Source organism: Podarcis filfolensis, assembly GCF_964270895.1.
Source record: "Podarcis filfolensis genome assembly, chromosome: 1".
Classification (NCBI taxonomy): Eukaryota; Metazoa; Chordata; class Lepidosauria; order Squamata; family Lacertidae; genus Podarcis; species Podarcis filfolensis.
This window is the reverse complement of record NC_139604.1, coordinates 78,075,573-78,094,075: the sequence shown is the minus strand read 5'-3', so window position 1 is coordinate 78,094,075 and position 18,503 is coordinate 78,075,573. Positions and strand designations below refer to the sequence as shown.

Sequence of the window (18,503 nt, the reverse complement as noted above, 5' to 3'; positions counted from 1 at the left end):
ACACTTTGTCACTCCAGGAGCAAATGACTTCAGTCCAGAAGAATACTACATGCAAAGTCCACAGTTCAATGGCAGAATATATATTTTGCATGCCAGTTCTTGAGAAAGGTTCTTAAGTGACTGCTCAGTCTGCTGTCCAGGTGTTAACTGTTGATGGGCAGCTTGAAGGCACCTGCTCTCCCTTAGGGTTCTTCATTCAGATATTCCTCTGAATGGAAGATTCCTTCAAATAGAGGACTTTCCTATAACAGCTCTTCAGATAGAGGTCTGTCCCCTGCAAAATAGGACACATGACCACCCTAGCCCCATTCTTGGACCCCTCTTACCAGTTGCCTGTTTCCTCTTCCCTGCCTCGCTACTCCCCTCCCAATCCTCTCAGGATTCATACTATAGAGAACAAAAGGGTATTTTATTACAAAGAGGGAGGGGAGAAGAGAGATTAGGGCAAGTTATCAAATGCTTGATTTAACATATACAAAGTCAAAATTCCCACCTCTTAATAGACCTGACTGCAGCTCAGGTAGCAAATGGAGATAATCTTTATCCCTTACCTGAGCAGGATGCGGCTGGCAACTTATATCTGGATGCTGTGGGGCACTTACTTCCAAATCTTGGATGGCCAAACAAGTCCACTCCTTTGAAGCTGCTGACCTGTCCAGACTTCTCCTCTGAGCATGACGGTCAGGTCTTAAAGGTGGTTTCTTCCCAATGGGCTCATTTCCCTCAGCAGTGCTCCCAACTGTTCCCAGGGGTCTTTCTCCCAGATGACCCAACAGATGTCAGCCTTCCTTGGTTTACTATTCCCAAAGGATCATTCCCAGAGAGTCACATTGCCCCCCTTTCCCCCAGGAACTTGTGAGACTTTAACCCTATCTGCCCTGTATATGCCACTCTATCACCACCACCACCATCATCAATTGATTAATCGGCTTCTATACAATTGCCTTGAGATAGATTCAGTTATGAGGGAAGTTCTGTTACAAATAAAATGCCCCTGCCCAGCTAATGTGTGAGTAATATTGAGATAATCAGGTTTCCTGCTGACATTGAGGGAGTCCTACATGCATACATCTTCACATTGCTTCAGATTAACACCGACTGCACATTGACCGGTTTCAGAATCCCCTTCAGTACTAGAATGCATGGTTTTTATACTGGTTATTATGATTATGAGCCAATGTGGTGTGGTGGCTAGAGTGTCAGACTAGGATCTGGGAGGCCGGGGTTCAAATCCCCACTCAGCTATGAAACCCACTGGGTAACCTTAGGTTAGTCACCCTCAGCTGAACCTACTTCACAGGGTTGTTAATGAGGATAAAACAGGGAGAAGGAGAACAGTGCATTTCACCTTGAAGTCCTTGGAGGAGAGGCGAGATGTAATGATAAATCAACAACGACTGGTTAATACCAGTCCCTCATAGACCATTGCTTAGTGGCAGTGCGCAGGCTGTGCACAGAGACATTCCCAGAAGTTCTATCCCATGGTGTCTCCAGGCAGGTCTGGAAATGATTCATGTGTGAAACCTTGGAGAGCCACTGCAAGTCAAGACAGTGCGGCAAGATAATATTGAACTAGGTGGGTAAAGAGAGTTTCCTCTGTTCCTATTTCGTATAACTGGGAGGCCTTCATTGTGCTGACACTGACATCTTGTTTCACATGACAGCATAAATCACAAGCTTGTAATGTCAATTAAAACATATACCACATTCTTTTCACACACACACCCCATAACGTTTAATCCAGGTATGACAGGTTTGTTTCCTTTGAGGTCGGGGGTATCATCCATTCTCCACTTGCCAAGATCTAGCATGTCTGCATGCAACAATTGTGTTTTATGAGTTTAGCATTATAATTACTGAAGTATCTGCGAGGGTGACAATCGGTTTCTTTGTTTACCGATAGGGATGTCTTTTTTAATGATATAACACAGACATTTCAAAAGGATTTTAATAATCTGCTGGGTCTGGTGCTATATAATTTAACAAAACTGCCAATGGCATTATGTCAGCAAACTTACTCATAGTGAATCTATCTTTTTACTCTGACTCAAGCAATAGTTGCGACTCGTATTTTGCAACCCCTGGCTAAAAGAAGCTCAATTACTATTTTTTAATTACAACACATGGGGGAAACAGTATGTATGTATATACATACAACACAGCCTACAATACCAAACTGGACACATGGCATAAATTTTCTTACAGCCTATTTGGTGTATTTTCTTGGTGGATGGTATCTGCTGCAGCACTTCTCAATCCTTCACTGCCTGATCCATGTAGGAAGAGGCCATGATGAGTCTCCTTCTCCATCTGATACAATGTAGTATCAGAATGTAGCCTTGCTTACTTATCAGTAGGGATTAACAGATCTGTCAGTTTCAGTTCTCTCAGTTTCTCATTCTCCCCCCCGCCCCCAATCTTAAATTCCATTTTTCTGCAGCAATTTCTGATATATATGTTTTAATCTTCATGAAAATTCATGATGCATTTTGGTGCAAATGTTTCCTAATGAACACAGTTTTGCCTACTGTGCACTTTTTTTTGCAAAGCTGTTTCCCCTTATATTGCAGTTTTATGCTATTTTTCACTAATAATATGCCTTTGCATGCCTGTATTTCACCCTATTAATGTGTTTTTGTAGACATTCCTTGGTTGGAGAACTTCATTACAAAATTCACAGAAGTCCGAATTGGAAAGAATGGTTGTGTTTTGGTTTGTTTAAAGGCAAGTTTGCATTTAAATATTAACTGAATCAGAATTCCCCCACCTATCCCTACTTAGCAGCTATGCAGTTTCTAAAAGAGATTATTTATTTATTTTTGTTTGTTTGTTTGTTTGTTTGTTTGTTTGTTCCATCCTGCCCTTCCTCCCAATGTAGCCCAGGGCAACAGCAAATCCATCTCACAGTTAGGACGAAGAGCATGGTTTCCCCAATCTCGATAACTCTCCAACAAGGTGCGTAGACAATAGCAACTCACCAAGTGGGAGTCTCACGAAGCAAAAAGGTACTAGACAGAATTCGACACAACCCTACCTTTCATGATAAAATGTTACAACATGGCTTGGTAATGTGGAGTCCTTGCATCCAATGTGAATTAGAATGAGTCACAGAATACAAGCATGTGAAGTCACCTAGTACTGGGACCTTCTACGTAGCTCAGTATCACCTACTCTGATTGGCAGTGGGGTCTATGAGCTCTGGCAGATATCATTCTCATCCCCATTACCTGTGGTGCTTGGGGAGATAGAGCCTGTGGCTTTCTTCATACACATCACATGTTCTAGGCACATAAGAAGCTGTCTTCTACTATGCCTGTACTCAGATGTGCTCATCACACTAGTTTTACTGATTTTAATGCTACTGCTTCTGTCTCCATTTCTGCCATTGCTTTTACACTGGTGTACCTTGTTGTGGTATGGATCTGTGGGGATTTTTTTCACCAATATGCTGCCACATTGTGCTAAATTTTAAAAGGTAGGAAAGAACTGTCAGCACTAAACTCCCACAATTTTTTGAGTTAATATGGGTACAAACAGATTTCTTTTGGAAACATTTGATGTAGAAATGAGCGCTAAATTTCTGCTGGATTCCACTAGATTTGCAGAAGTGACTTTTGCATCGTGAGAAATATCACATAAAAAGTAAAAATGAACAAGTATGAAAGCATCATGAGGGTGAAATTAAATGATGTCTGAATGCAGCCTGAGTCAGAGTACTAGCCTATGTTTTTCAGTGACTCCCTGGGGTTTTAGACAGGGGAAATTTCCAGCCCTACCTAGAGATGCTTAGGTTTGGACTTTATGAGGCTAATGCCCTGCTTGTGAGCTACTGCTCTTTCTCTGTACATCAGAGGAAAAACCAAAGTGATATCAATCTTTTTTTTTTTTTTTTTTTTTAATTTTTAAAATCACCTTTATTATATTTCAGAAATTAAAAAACATATATACATCATTAAACACAAAAAAAACCAAAAAGAAAACAAAATGTACAGAAACAACATTAAGTTCCTTACTGGCTATACATTCAAGCACTATACAAATCTGTAACATTATTGACTTCCCACCACCTCAAGCGAGCAATAATTCAATAATACATTCAGCAGTGTCTTCATCTAATCATTGTTCTCACCTCGCGATTTTTATATTATACCTACTGTAGTTTTGTCATTTCCCAAGGTCAATTCCATGTATGAGAGAAATTTATTCCAATCATTAATAAATTTGGTATTCTTCTGTTGCCTGATCTTCTGTGTCATCATTGCTATATCCATGTATTCAATTAATTTAGTTTGCCATTCGCTAATAGTTGGAACATTAGCTATTCTCCAATTCTTTGCTAACAATGTCCTTGCGGATACTGTTGCATATTGAAAGAGAGTTTGGTCGTCTCTTCTAATTTCTTCCCCCACCATTCCTAAAAGGAATGCCTCGGGTTTTTTGGGAAAGGTATACTTTAGGATCTTTTTTAACTCATCATAAACCAGCCCCCAGAACCTTTTAACTTCTTCGCAGGACCACCACATATGAAAGAAGTCTCCCTCCTTCCTCTTACATTTCCAGCAAGTCTTATCCCCGGCTTTATACATTTTAGCTAATTTCGTTGGCGTGATGTACCACCGGTACATCATCTTTTCCATGTTTTCCCGGAGTCTGACACAAGCTGAAAATTTCATATCTTTATTCCACAATTTTGTCCACCTTTCATATTCTATGGGGTGTCCTAGGTCTATGGCCCACTTAACCATAACTTCTTTGATTTCCTCATCCATTGTGTCCCAATCTAATAACTGGTTATACATTTTCGTTAACAGTTTAGACTTTCCCTCTATTATTTCTAGCTGGAACTTGGATTTGTTCTTACTCATTCCGATTTTTTTATGTTCCCTCCAAACAGCATTAATTTGGTGATACTGCATCCACCCCACTAGTTTATCCTTTAATTCCTCGTAAGGTCTGACTTCCCAACCTTTGTCTGTTCTTCTCAGGAGATCGGCGTAGGTCCACCTTTTACCTTCCATGTTTAGTTTTTTAGTTACTAGGATGTCAATAGGTGACAGCCACCATGGGGTGTCCTTTTCTACTAAGCTTTTACATCTGTTCCACACCTCCAGCAGCGCACCTCTTATGATATGGTTGGAAAAACCTTTGTGGACTCTCCCTTTCTCCTGCCATAAATACGCATGCCACCCGAACCTAGCATCGAATCCCTCTAAATCCAATAAGTCGGTATTATCTAACGTTATCCATTCCTTGATCCAGCAGAGGCATGAAGCCTCATAGTATAATTGCAGGTTCGGTACTGCGAAACCGCCTCTCTCTCTTCTATCAGTGAGCAGCTTATACTTAATTCTGGCCCTTTTACCTTGCCAGATAAATCTGGACAAGGTCTTCTGCCAGTCTTTAAACATGGTTGTGCCCCTAATTACTGGAATGTTTTGGAATAGGAATATCATTCTCGGCAAGATATTCATTTTAATGGCGGCCATTCTCCCTTCCCATGAGAGTTGTAATCTACTCCAGCTGTCTAGGTCCCTTTTGCATTCTCTCCAAGTTTTATTATAGTTATCCTCCACCAAGTTTATACTTTTCGGGGTAATCCAAATACCCAGATATTTAACCTTTTTCGATACTTTTATCCCAGATTCCAGCTCTATTTTATTTTTTAGTTGTTCGTCTAGGTTTTTTATCAGGACCTTTGTTTTAGTTTTATTTAGTTTGAACCCGGATACCCTACCAAACGCCTCCATTACCTCAATAACTGTGTTTATCCCTTTTATGGGATCTTCTATTGAGACTACTAGGTCGTCGGCATAAGCTTTTACCTTATATTCTTTTGTACCTATTTTGATCCCTCTTATTTCCGGCGTTCCTCTTATTTTATTTAGTATAACTTCCAAGACCATAATGAATAACAGGGGTGATAAAGGGCACCCTTGTCTTGTGCCTTTGGTGATCATGAATGAGTTTGTCAGGTTACTGTTAACTATTAATTTCGCTCTTTGAGTTGAGTAAATCGACCTTATGCCTTCCAGAAATGGTCCTCTTATTCCTACGTTCTCCATACATTTTATAAGGAAGTGCCAGGATACGTTATCAAAAGCCTTCTCGGCATCTATGAAAATTAGGGCAGCGGGGATCTCATTCCTGAATTCCAAATATTCAATTATGTTGACTATATGCCTTACGTTATCTTTTATCTGTCTGCCAGGCAGGAATCCGGCTTGGTCTTTGTGGATCGCTCTGTTCAAATATTTCTTTAGCCTACTTGCCATTATTCCTGCGAAAATCTTATAGTCATTATTAAGCAGTGATATTGGTCTATAGTTTTTTATCTCAAGTATATCTGAGTCTGCTTTCGGTATTACCGTAATATATGCCTCTCTCCAGGAATCAGGAATTTCCCCCCCTTGTAGGATGTTATTAATTACATTACACAATACCGGGGCCAGATGTTCCTCTAAGGTTTTATAATATTTTTGAGACAGGCCATCTGGGCCTGGGGCCTTCCCCGGTTTCATTTTCTTAATTGCATCCCTAACTTCTTCCACCGTTATTGGTTCATTTAGAAGTGCCTTTTCTTCTTCTGTTAGTTGTTCCCCTCCACTCCTTTCTAAATATCTTCCGATCTCATTTATATCTTCATCTTCCCTCTTTTTATACAGAGTTTCGTAGTATTGGAGGAATTTCTCCTTTATCTCATTTGGGTCTTCTGATATTTGATCTTCCAATTTAATTTTATTGATTACTCTTTGCTTTTTCCTTTTTCTCAATTGCCATGCTAATAGCTTACCTGTTTTGTTTGCAGACTCAAAGTATTTTTGTTTCATCATTCTTATTCCCCATTCTATTTCATAATTTAACAATGTTGAATATTGAGTTTGTAGTAATTTACCGAGTTTTTTGGTCTTCTCGTCTCCAGGGTTTTTTGTTAATTTTATCTCTATTTCCTTTAATTGTTTGACTATTTCCTCTTTCTTTGCCTCTCTTAAGTTTTTTCTGTATTTATTCTGTTGGATCAGGAAACCTCTGAGCACTGCTTTACTCGCATCCCAGACCACATCAATTTTAGTTTCTTTATTTAGATTTTGGTCAAAATACTCTTTCAAGATATTCTTTGCCTTAGCGATAGTCTCCTCCTGTTCCAGCAAGTAGTCGTTCATTCTCCATCTATAAGGTCCTGAAGGCTTACACTTTATTTCCAGATAGATTGGATTATGGTCCGAGAGTGTTCTGGGCTCTATTTCACATTTCAGCGACCTTGTCGAAAGCTCTCTGGAGACCCAAATCTGGTCTATTCTTCCCCAGCTTTGGTGAACTCCTGAAAAATATGTAAACTGCTTTCCTGTGGGGTTTTTAAACCTCCAAATATCAATCAGATCTAAGTTTTCTTGGAGGTCATCAAAGGTTTTGGGGAGTTTACCCTGATTCCCTTTCCTTCTTTTTTCACTTCTATCTATCTCGGGTTCCGGGACTCCATTCAGGTCACCTAATACAATTAAATTGTGGTTTTCCAGTTCTAATAGCACTTTTTCCAATTTCCTAAAAAACTCTGTTTTGTTTGTGTTGGGGGCGTAAACTGTTACTACGTTAATTCTTTTCCCTTGGTGTGTAATCTGTACTCCCAAGATCCTCCCTTCCTCATCTTTGCAGATTAATTTGGGTTCCAATACCTCTTTCACATAGATTACCAACCCTCTCTTTTTGTTCACATCTGAGTTTATAAATTCCGTTCCTAATTTTTTATTAACCAATATGTGTTTATGTTTTTTCGCAACATGCGTCTCTTGGCAGCAAACCACATCACATTTTTTATTTTTCAAAACTTTCTCTATTTTATTCCTTTTTGACTTTTCATTTAGACCATTAACATTCCACGTTAGAAAAGTTAAAGACATTGCTAAAATTAAATATCAGGTTTATTTCTAACTTTCAGTTCCTTACTTCTTCCTCTTCTTCGGTGTTCTCCTCCTCCTCCGCCTCACCTTCCTCCTCCTCCACCCCTCCATCTCCCTCTCCCTCCCCCCCTCGCCGCCCTGTTCCTCCCCCCTCTTCAGCTCTCTCACCTCCCATATCCCTTCTATCTTTTATTCTATCCTCCTTTTTGCCCAGCTCTCTCTCGTACCTTCTTAGGAACTTTTCTACCTCTAATGGGTTGGTCAGTTTAAACTTCTTGTCCTTAAAAAAGAAGGCAATTCCTTCGGGAAATTCCCACCTAAATTGAATATTGTTCCTTCTCAAAACCCCTGTTATGTGTCTATATCCCTCCCTCCTACGTAATAGTCTAACTGGGATCTCTTTAAGGACAATTATTGGTCTAGCGCCTATTATTAATTTTTTGTGATAACTAGTTTTAAGTATCAAGTTCCTCATTCCTATTGAGTTGAATATTACTAAGCAATCCCCGAGGGGTTTCTTAGCCCTGTTCTGGTATGTTTTTATTTTAATTCTATAGGCGTTGTCTATCGTGTATGCGACCTCCTCCTCCTTCATCTCTAACCACTTGGCTAATTCCTTGGTTATTCTCTCCCTGATGTTCTCATTTGTTTCCTCCTCTATACCTCTAAATTTTAAATGCATTTGTCTTTGTCGCATTTCCGTCATTGCAATACTGTCCCATATCTGTTCCTGTGTCTTATTCAGTTCTCGCATTTCCTCCTTCACTTTTTCCGTCTCCCTTTTCTGTTCTCTCATGTCTTTTTGGATTTTTTTGTTAGTTTCCTCAAATGTCTTAGTTTTGACTGTTAACTCTTGGACTTTATTCGCAAGTTCCCCTATTGCATCCTCTATTCTCCTATCTATCCTCTCTTGTAATTCCTCTAGTTTATTTTCTATATGGTTTTCGTTCTGTTTAAATTCCTCCTTGATTTTTGACCACAAAAAATCCAAATCTTTGATTTCTTCCTGTCTTGATCCTTTCCTTTCACCTGGAGTCCCTCCTCCCCTCCTCCCGTTCTTCCCCTGCATTTTAATCTTAATTAACCGCTGTGGTTTTTGAGGTGGTTCTCTCCCTTTAAGGGCTCACACTCTATTTGTTCTCACTCTAAAGCCCGTAAATCCTTTCTGGGGGGTTTCTCTGGCCACAGTAGGTGGTCTCCCCCAGTCCACTTCCCCCTCCTTTGTGTCTAAGTTATTGTATCTATCCTCTTTTCCATTTAGACCACAAATTCCTTTAATTAGGTCGACGATGGGGGGGATCAGGGTGGTTGTAGTATATCACAGTCTTATCCAAGTGGAGTGAGTAGTTCAGTTCTCCAATTAAGGTAGTTATCCCAATTGAAGATTCCAACTGCGTTGGGTATCTTTTCCCAGCTACGTCAGGGTTCTCCAGTTTCTCCCAGTCCTTCAAAGAGGTCTTCAATCTCTCTCAGTCCTTCAGGGAGATCTCTACCTTTTTCCAATCTTATCCCCTTTCTCTCTCCCCAATTAGGGGCTTAATGGGGCATTAAATAACCAGTAACCAATAACCAATAACGTGGCGTTAAGTACCCAATAGCCAAGTGTCCAAATCTCATCTAGTTGTCAATCTACCTATGCACATATTCAGGAAATCGGTGGGTTCTATTAATGAGAGGGGGGAGCTTGGCAATATGGGGTTTACCGTTTAGATAAAAAAAACCGGGCGGGGGGAGTGAGCGTCCCTGTAAATAAAAAAAAGCTGTAAGGGGAAGGAACACAGTAAAAAAAGAAAAAAGCGCAATTCAAGTAATGTGTGGGGGGGGCGGAAGGAAAGGGGGTAATCAGTACACAAAGCACAGAACACAAATCAAAACACAAATCAAAACACAAATCAGTACACAGTGCACACTATACAATGACCAGTCTAGACCGTCCAATCCGCCAGAGCAGGTAGTTCGCCAAATAGAAGTCTCAAATCAAATGTCCTTACTAAATGAGAGACCTTTATCAACTATCAAAAGTAAGTGTCTACGGGAATCGCCGCATTAATCTATTTATCCCCTCTGCGCACTCTTTGTTCCTTGTCTTCTAGGAGTGTTTCCTCTGCAGCGTTTATTGCTGCGTATACTTAGTAGCATGCAGTTGGGGATCCTCCAAACAAAAAAGATCAAGCAGCAGTCCCAAAAGCAGTCTCATATCGTAAACCAATCCAACTAAGCAAATAACGAACTCAGGCAAACAGTACTAAACCTTTTGAAGCGTTCTGTGTATAAGATTAACTTTTAAACCAGTCTATGTCTACGAATTTCACTTCACTTGTCCAAAAAAAGACTCTCATCGTTTCGTGCATACACAGCACGGCTGTTATGAAATGTAGAGGGCTACTACGGGCTGCCCCCCTTCCTGACTACCGACGATTTCACAGCCTGCGCCATTTTCTGCTCTCCTTCGGGTGGGGTCCATACACGAAATCTATTGCAGCCCGGACTCACCCATCTGTAGGAATCTTTGATATTGCCCAGGAACAACAACGATGGGGATTCCGTTTTTAAAACTTGGCGGTTCGTCGCTTTACTCGGTGGGAGCTTGAGGCATCGTAGCTCGGAGACGGAGTTCTCCCTATTTGCGCCCGCAGCTCCTCCCTGCGCTTCCTCCCCATACAGGGGGCCACAGCAATGAGTCGCCGCTCCCGCGCTGCCGGGAATCCTTCCACCAGGGGCTCCCCCCCTGGGTTTCCGCTTTTTTGGGGGGCGCAGTGCCCTTGCGACTCCCCCGAATCTCCAAGTTACTCGGAAAGCTCTTAACGTAGCTTTCCGCGCTCCCTCTCCGACCGCGACCGGAACCGGAAGTCCAAAGTGATATCAATCTTAATTATATGGTTGCCACCAAATTCTACCTACTGCAAAAATTTGGGTAATTGATTATTGGCATTTAACATTCTTGCTGACAGTTTGCTTCCAGAAACCGTCCAGAATGAACAAAGAAATAGGTCAAAGCACTCAACACTCCTTTAGCCTCATCCTTTGACATATGAACTGAGACTGAAGCTGCAAGCAATCTGTGTCCATCAAATAGGAAAGTGGCTTTTGGTTGTGCAAAGGTACCTATTAAGCTACCTGTTTCCCTTGCAACGTCTTATCCACCCTTATGCAGAGGGAACATTGGGACCCAAGTTCCAACAATAATAAAGTAGACGAGGTGGGCAGGGAGAATGCCAGGGCCTCCAAAATAGTGTGTGATACCATCAGCCCCACATCTTCAAAAAAGGAGACGTGTGGTGGGGAAAACTTGGGTGCGACAATAAAACAGCAAAAGAACAAGAACTATATCCAACAGTGAGGAAGAACAAGCGGAGGAACCAAAAGGAATATCGCAGATGAATATAGAATTTAAGATACGCCTCTAAGCACCAAAGTAGGAGGAGGTGGAGTCCAATAAAGTAGTTTTCCACTGGAGAGCACTTAAGAGTCTCTCAGACCTGTCTCTGGCTGCGCAGTCTGGGCGTGGAATGCAGCTGTAGGCATCAGTCTCAATCATTCTTTGGCTACAGAACTGCTGCTGGAGGAACACTGTGTGAGAGCAGAAGGCGGTGGCTACTCTCTGTCTCTTCTACTTGCTTCTCTGGGTGGCTCTTCTTACCCCTCCCCCCCATGTAGCTTCCTCGGTCTCTCTTTCCTTCTTCTACTCTTCCCTTCCAAATGTCTGGGAGTGGGGACCCTCTGAACCTCCTCAGAACTCTTTCCCAGTCTCCTTAGGCAGAACACTTCCAGGTTCTCCTCAAAGAAAATTGCCCAAAAGGGCTGTGGTCCAGACATTCCCCAGAGGCTACTCTGCAAGGGGCTGAACTGCCTAGAGCTACACCTCTCCTAGAAGGCTTAGAGGGTCACAACATGATCCGAGGTGAGTTGCAGCAGCAGTACTACCACCATACAAATATTAGAAATAAATCAGGAAACTAGCCTCCCAAATACATGTTTCGATTTGAAGTGGGTCCCAGGTCTGAAAAGGTTGAGGATTACTGACATAGAAACATCGGTCAAGAAGCTAGACAAGAACTTTATTGTCTCACTCCAACAGCAACAGAAAACTCCTAACTCCACCCAGGTGCATCAAAGTCAGTTCCAAGCAGTGGCCAACTAGTGGCTAAACTGCATATCTTTTATTTATTTCATAAAATTTATAAACTGCTTGATTATTATTATTTAAAAAAAACACCCTTATAGTAAAGGGAGCAGGGTTTAGCAGAGAGCAGAGATGTCCTCCCCTCAGCAGGGGCACACCAAGCCATTGGCAAAGTTGGCTGCGGCCAAGGTGCAGGCCCGGGGGGGGGCACAAAAAGCATGCCACTGATAAGTGTGTGAATCCACCCTCTTCCAGGTTCCACCCCAAACCTGGCTACAGACGGGGACCATAGTCAAAGCTTCACTAGGGATCACTGCTCCCACCACCACCACACCCCAGACAGCAGGAGGAGGGGTGTGCTTATCTCCAGCATGACTGCAATTGCAGTAATAGCAGCTGCTGACACATTCCCCTATCTGTGTGTGTGCATGTGTGTGCGCCATGTAACATGGAGGCGGCTCTACTACATGCATTATGGTATCACCGGTTTGAGGGGAGGAGGAGGAGGAGGAGGAGAAAGACAAAACCTGGGAGGCATTGCTCTCCTCAGGATCTGGGGAACTTGACCCGCTGAAATGAGAGGGCAGTGGAGCCATGAAGGGGAGGGTGGGAAAACTGGGTTCCTCTTTGCCCCTAACGGGGATGGACAGACTTGACTGGGCTCTCTTGCACTGATTGAAACACCTGGAGAAATTGAGCCTTCCCCTCCAACTGGCAATGTCCTCTTACTGTGTGTGTGTGTGTGTGTGTGTGTGTGTGTGTGTGTAAAGTAAAGTAATAAGAAGAGAAACTCATTCATCATTCAGCCCATCTGTGGATGCCTTCCCTAAATAATTAAGTACAGTGGTACCTCAGGTTACATACGCTTCAGGTTAAGAATGGACCTCCAGAACAAATTAAGTACTTAACCCGAGGTACCACTGTAAACATAGGGAGCTGTCTTAAAATGAGTTAGCTAAGTAGCTCATCTACATTGTCTGGCAGCAGCTCTCAAGGGTTTTAAGGCAGGCACAAGGAACGGGTGGGGCGGGGACCAATACAGGTCCTTGCCAAGGCCACAAGGGAACCTCTCCCCCCCCCCCCCGGTTCTCATTTGTTTACTTATGTGTGAGATTGACACCTCAGTAGGACAACTATCATGTAACTTTTCCATGTACAAATAGACTTCAATATGGGGCACTTTAAAACAAGTCTTCGTTCTGATGTCATTGTGAAATGGTTTGATTTCTTGGGACAGTGTACCGCAAGTAAGAATTTGTTTTGCACTCAGGATAATTAGGGGGGTACTAATTTTGAGCCTGGAATCTCCATCTCAGGAAGATTGTGACAGTGAACTAGTTCGTATTTGCAAAACCCTTTGATGTTGCCACCTCTGAGGGAGATTGCTTTCACTCTCATCAAATTTCACCAGAAGGTTTTGCAACAATGAGGAATTAGTGTCAGTACCTGGCAGGTACACACACTTCCCATACTACTTCTGAAGGCATTGAACAAAAAACATCCATCCCACTACTGACATTCAGAACAATAATTCAAAGCTAAAGTACATGAAATGGAAAAAAATGCCTTTTTACTGCTTATAAAATAAAATTAGGTTGCAATCCTAGACACACATGCTTTGGAGTAAGTTTCACTGAGTTCAATGGGACTGATTCCAGAGTATACATGTATTGGATTATTCAGTGAGATAGTCCTTGACCAAATATTAAGTTCTTCCCTCATGTCCTTGTTCTTCGCCTACTTCCTTCAGTGGCAAGACAATGGTGATCCAAGAAAGGACCTTTTCAATTATGATGCTCTGTATCTGAATACTCTCTGGAGTGACTTGCCTCAGCATCTTTCTCTATGCCTAGGTCTTCTAAGTATTCTTGTTTTAGGCTTCTGATTTTTTTCTTGGTGTGTCTCTGACATTTTCTTAACTTACTTTTAACATGTTTTATGCTGCTCTGCTATTAATACAACATTTTAGTATGTTTTAATTTGTTGTTCTCAGTGCTGTTTTTCTAGAAAAAGAGGTGCCAGAACTCACCATGAACACCTCCCTCATTCTCTTATGCAATGGCACCCAACTGAGAGGTTCCAGCACTGAGTTCCAGCAAGTTCTGGCAGAAAAAAAGCCCTGGTTATTCTTATTATTGATAACTATTTTAGGAATTCCTAGGTTGAAGAGCAGGGTTTCTAAATGGATGGAAGGATGTGCTCATAAAAGAATATAACAGGATCAGGCCAATAGTCCCTCTAGTCCAGCATCCTGTTCTCACAGTGGCCAACCAGTTGCCCACAGGAAGCCCAAAAGCAGGGCCTGGTCACAACAACACACTTCCCACTTGTGTTTCCCAGAAACTGTAATTCAGAGGGATGCTGCCTGAATCAGCGGAGGCAGAGCAAAGCCATCATGGCTAGTTGAGTTTGTACAAGGAGGTAAGAGTGTTGAAAAATAATTTTAAATAAATTCATCTGGAACAAAAGTAATGTATTTGCTTGGTATTCTTAACCTAAAAAAACCACATTTGCTTATCCACTTGAGCGGAACCCTTGAAGAAACATGGTTATGTGCTTTGAAATTCAAATGTATCCCCAAAATACATGTTTACCTATATTAATAGATAGTAGCAGCAGCCACAAAGGAGCCTCTCTAATCTGCATAGTAATATAGATTCTAGGTATGCATGCCAGCAGGCATCCTGAGTTGCATAAATGCTGTACGCTTGCCAGATGCCAAAGTACATATTCAGACAATTCAACACAAAGTATTACGTGGGCTACAAATCATGTACAGACTGAATGGCTTTGGCTTGGTGAAACAGGAGTACATTGGGGTGGGGTGAATATTTGGTTTATGCCATCAGCTCCACTGTGAAATAAGCTGGCATTTCAAAAAGCAGATGCAGAATGGCATAGCTGCTTATCAAGTACAGTATAAACCACTTTACAGTTTTTATTGTATTCATAACAGAGGTTAGCTTAACATGTTTTTAACTGAAGGAATAAAAGGCAACAGGGCAAAAGAAATCAAGCTGTCCCATTATGTCACACACTGTCTTTCCAGCTTTGACCCAACTCAAACACGTAGAAACTCATCAAGAAAGCTCTGCAATAACATATTCACATCTCTTAAGCTATTTGTGGCAAGGTGAATTTCCTTTAAGTTGCAGAGTATTCAGAGAACAGAAGGTAAACTAAGCTTTTATGGCAGCTTTTCTGCTCCTTGCAGTGTTTATGTTTCATATGGGAACTATTCCTAAGTAGGGTGTGGTCCTTCCTTTAATAAAATATTTGGTTAATCCCCCCCACTGTGCCTCTTGGGCTGCCATGAATCTGTCATTTAAACAACTCAGTCTGCTGCAAGAAACCGGTGAGATTTCTATTTATGATGTAAATTTGGTCAGTTTGTTGACCCATGTACAGTGGTACCTCGGGTTAAGTACTTAATTCGTTCCGAAGGTATGTACTTTACCTGAAACTGTTCTTAACCTGAAGCATCACTTTAGCTAATGGGGCCTCCTGCTGCCGCCGCGCCGCCAGAGCATGATTTCTGTTCTCAACCTGAAGCAAAGTTCTTAACCTGAGGTACTATTTCTGGGTTAGCGGAGTCTGTAACCTGAAGCGTATGTAACCTGAGGTACCACTGTATAGAGGATCTCTATTTCTGTCTTTTGGCATGTAGATTCCTCTTCAAAACTGGTATGAGTGACAAAGGTAACAAAGCTGAGAAGATAGAAAGATCTTGGGCTGTGGCTTGGGGGAACTCACACCCTTTCACCTTGGAGACAGAACCAAATACCCCTGCCTTCAGTACCTTCCTCAGCAAGCTTGAGTGCCTTAGGGACATCAGTTGCCAATGTACCAAATCACCTCATTCATCAGTCTCTCCATCAACTGTCATGCAATATTACTGAGCTAATTTAAACTGTGCATGACAACCACAGGCTGTATACCCAGGTGCTCAAGAACAGGCAATATCTGCTCAGTGTAACAGCTCTGAATGGCCAATGGTTGCTGTTTGTAACGGGATTGGAAAGTCATAATATGGCCAGTTGATGACTAACAAAACCAGGCCAAAACTGCCTATACAGTGGTACCTCAGGTTACATACGCTTCAGGTTACACATTCCGCTAACCCAGAAATAGTGCTTCAGGTTAAGAACTTTGCTTCAGGATAAGAACAGAAATCGTGCTCAGGCGGCACGGCGGTAGCAGGAGGCCCCATTAGCTAAAGTGGTGCTTCAGGTTAAGAACAGTTTCAGGTTAAGAACGGACCTCCAGAACGAATTAAGTACTAAACCCGAGGTACCACTGTAAGCAGATGTGCTTATAAGCAGATTTGACAGGCAGGTGTGATGTTGACTTTGAAAAGTTCTTGTTTGCAAAGCTTTCATTTTCCTCTTTTTGTATTCTAACAGATAAGTCATCTAACATATGCAAATATACCAACAAGGAAACCACATAAAGGAAAAACACACAACAAAATAGGACGAACTGAAGACAATAAGCAATCTGTTATAATGATAAGCAAGTTATAATATGCTGTCTAACATTCCAATAAAGTGTATCAAATTTTCACTCAGTTTCAAACCCATTTGAAGTGCCTACCCTTCGGTGAACCCAAATCGATCATTGTAATTTGTCTCCGAACACTGGAACTTGTGGACATTGGTCTAAGAAAAAGAAAGAAAGTGCTTCTTCACATAGTACATAGATAAACTGGAATTTGCCATGATGGACACCAACCTGAATGGCTTTAAAAGAGGATTGGTCAAATTCACGGAAGTTAAGGCTGTCAGTGGCTACTAGCCATAATGGCTACTAGCTCTGCCTCCGTGGGTGGAAGCAGTATGTTTCTGAATGCCAGCTGCTGGAAACCACAGGAGGGGAAAGTCACTGTTGCGATCAGGTTCTGCTTAAGGGCTTCCCATGGGCCTATGGGTTTGCTACTGTGAGAACAAGATGCTGGATTAGATGGGTCCCTGGCCTGATCCAGCAGAGCTCTTCTTATATTCCTGTGTATGATATAGGGAGGCAGGTGGCACTGTGGTCTAAACCACTGAGCCTCTTGGGCTTGCCGATCAGAAGGTTGGAGGTTCGAATCCCCACAATGGGGTGAGCTCCCATTGCTCAGTCCCAGCTCCTGCCAACCTAGCAGTTCGAAAGTGTGTCAAAGTGCAAGTAGAGAAATAGGTACCACTCTGGTGGGAAGGTAAACGGTCTTTCCATGCGCTGCTTTGCTTTCAGTGTTTCGTTGCACCAGAAGCGCCTTAGTCATGCTGGCCACATGACCCGTAAAAACTGTCTGCGGACAAACGCCGGCTCCCTCGATCTGTAAAGTGAGTTGAGCACCACAACCCCAGAGTCATTTGCAATGGAACTGTCAGGGATCCTTTACCTTTACCTTTTTATGATATAGGAATCAGGTCTTTAGTATAGTGCAGGCATAGGCAAACTCTGCCCTCCAGATGTTTGGGACTACAATTCCCATCATCCCTGACCACTGGTCCTGTTAGCTAGGGATGATGGGAATTGTGGTCCCAAACATCTGGAGGGCCAGAGTTGCCTATGTCTGGTATAGTGGCACCTACCCTTTGGAATTCCTGCCCAACACATAGTACACAGGCACTGTCTCTGTTGCCCTTTTTATGCCTACTGAAGACTTTCTTTCAACAAGTTTTTTTAAGTGGAGATCTTTATCCCAGTCTGCATCTGCATCTATACTATATTTAACTGTTTGGTTTTGTGTGTGTGTGTGTGTGTGTGTGTGTGTGTGTGTGTGAAGTATTGTTTTTATATATGAAATTGTTCTTAAGAGATTTATATATGAACTGTTTTTTAATTGCTTTTGCACTTTTCTTGCTTTGTGGTTGTAACTGTTTTATTTGTTTTATACTTGCATAATTTGTTGTAGTAATCTCCCCTGGGACCTTATGGAAAAGGTTCTAAAGTTTTCATCTAATCTAAAGCTTTCATTTCCCATCTACTTCAAGGCTCAAGCTACCCTTTACATGCCATAGCTATAATGGTAAGAAGACAACACCTTTAAATGAGGAACAGTCCCTTCCAGAGGGAGTGATCAGAAGAGGAGAGGGAGCTGGCAAAGATTAATCTTTTCTCCATCTGCAGTTACATCATCTGGGAGGGTGGTAGCCAATTGGGAGCAATTGGTAGCAGGGAAAAAGCAGGTGCAGAAAGGGTTAAACACCCACTCCTCTGCCCCCTCCCTGATGGCCCCCCTACAGAATTCACTTCTTTTTGTCTGATGGAGCTGCAGATCTTACTATTATATCTATGTGTGTGTAGTCTGGACCTAAGTTAATGCAACAAAAGACGATAGTGTTATAATGGGGAGGACTCCTTGGAATCCCTTTGAATATGTGTCCAAGTGAAATGACTAATAATAGAGCTAACATCTAATTCCTGAGGGTCAGCAAAGATCAGCATGAATAAACTTTAGCTACTGCAGTATAGGTGGAGCAATGAACGTGAATGTAAGA

General features: G+C 42.0%; 1 long non-coding RNA gene across 3 annotated transcripts; it reads left to right on the top strand.

The window, feature by feature from the left end:
- The first annotated feature begins 1,314 nt into the window (after window positions 1-1,314).
- On the top strand, window positions 1,315-16,518 carry LOC310757785. 3 transcript variants are annotated; one of them, XR_014545470.1, is made up of 4 exons: window positions 1,315-1,576; window positions 2,884-3,005; window positions 10,847-10,996; window positions 16,422-16,518. It is a non-coding gene; the product is annotated as an uncharacterized lncRNA (long non-coding RNA). The 3 variants fall into 3 exon arrangements; XR_014545471.1 differs by lacking the exon at window positions 16,422-16,518 and having other exon boundaries at window positions 10,847-11,356; XR_014545472.1 differs by lacking the exon at window positions 16,422-16,518 and having other exon boundaries at window positions 2,879-3,005; window positions 10,847-11,356.
- The last annotated feature ends 1,985 nt before the right edge of the window (window positions 16,519-18,503 follow it).